The sequence below is a fragment of the Ictalurus punctatus genome, chromosome 7, assembly GCF_001660625.3.
Source record: "Ictalurus punctatus breed USDA103 chromosome 7, Coco_2.0, whole genome shotgun sequence".
NCBI classification, from domain to species: Eukaryota; Metazoa; Chordata; class Actinopteri; order Siluriformes; family Ictaluridae; genus Ictalurus; species Ictalurus punctatus.
Genome location: NC_030422.2, coordinates 11143550 through 11145099, shown reverse-complemented (window position 1 = coordinate 11145099; position 1550 = coordinate 11143550).

The following is a 1550-nucleotide window of genomic DNA, read 5'->3' as shown; positions in this document are numbered from 1 at the left end:
TCCGACTAATCAGAATCCAGAATCTGCTAAAATCATCCTAACAAGAACCACGACGTTCCAGAAAAAAAACGTTAAATATAACCTGAACAGTTTGAGAATGCCGTTTCGGCGTTTCGTATGAGTGCCAGAGTGACAAGTCGGTGAAAATACACGACTTGAAATCTACATACTAAATACAAGACATAATACAAAGCAACCTTTAAGAACCGGGAAGGGGGGGGGGGTGGGGGGGTGTAAACTTTTAAACAGGTGTATGATGATCGGTGTAAATTGTTATTATTTTTGTTTAAAGATCTCAGGGTTTTTTTCCATTTAGTAGCGTTTCCCAGACGGCAATATACACTACACCAATTGTCCTATTCAAAAGTTTACACCTCCCCTTACCCCTGTGTTGCCTTCTTGAGCATCGGTGAATGTTTGCACCTTTTGTGATAGTTGTGTACGAGTTCTCCCTCAGTTCTCCTCAGTGTAAAAAGCTGGATCCCGTATAGCCGCTGCTAAAAGGAAAGGTGGGGGGGGGGGTCAGATATGCAGTAGACGCTGGAAAAGCAAAGAACATGTAGGACCTGGAGGGGTTTTTTTTTCTGATGAACAGCGGGCGGTTTAAATGCTCAGGACAAACAAGGGACTCGTCACAACATGTAAAAACATAAAAATTAAGCCCCGGTCTTGAGATATTGATCGGATATAAAGCTCAGCCCTCAGATAAGGACGTCCAGGTTCTCTGAAGAACTGAAAAGATGCAGTGCAGAGCCCGTTGAAGCATCTAATACGAGGACGAGATTTGAATTTGCTCCTCGGTGTAATGGCGGCGCGAGTGTACTGACCTCAATACAGAAGAACTCGGTGAGGTCATGAACCAATTCTGAATGCTCGGTAGAGCTAGAGGTTGTACGGGAAGGTCTCTCAGAGAAATCTGTAGGATCTTGTGGTTGAAGCAGTGGAGTTACCTAAACGTTCTTAACTGCGTGTAACTGCGTGACTTCCTTTTTGTGCATTTGTTTGCACAGACCTGTTTTTGTCTTCATTGCGACAGGACTTACGGGTAAGCATTGCACACGGAGACTTTTTTCTTTTAACGTTCTCAAGCGCAGTCTTTCCACTAGCTAATAGCGAGCACTGATTGGTTAGCGGTGCATGTGTGTCTGGTTGCATAGAGTTTCTGAGTAATATTGTTTGTAAATGCATCGCAAGTGTTAACAATAAAGCTTTAAACCATGTGTAAACGACCTAGTAGTACAGGATGGACATGTTCTCGTTTCTTAGTGTAGTCCGTTAAAAATCTCACGCGTAACACAACCCCGAGACAACGACAGATAAAAAATTTATCAAATTAACATGACCAGGTAGCTCCGGCAGGATCCCCACTTTTTTTTTTTTCATCTAACGGACTCCTGATAAAGAATGTTTGGTTATGCGTTCCAGAGCGACTCAATAATTCTGTGGATCAAAACACTAGTTAAATCAAAGTGCTTTTGAAACACACAAGTGAAAACACTTCAGAAATGGTGAGAATATTGACTTGCAAGGTCTTCCCATGTCGGGAAGCA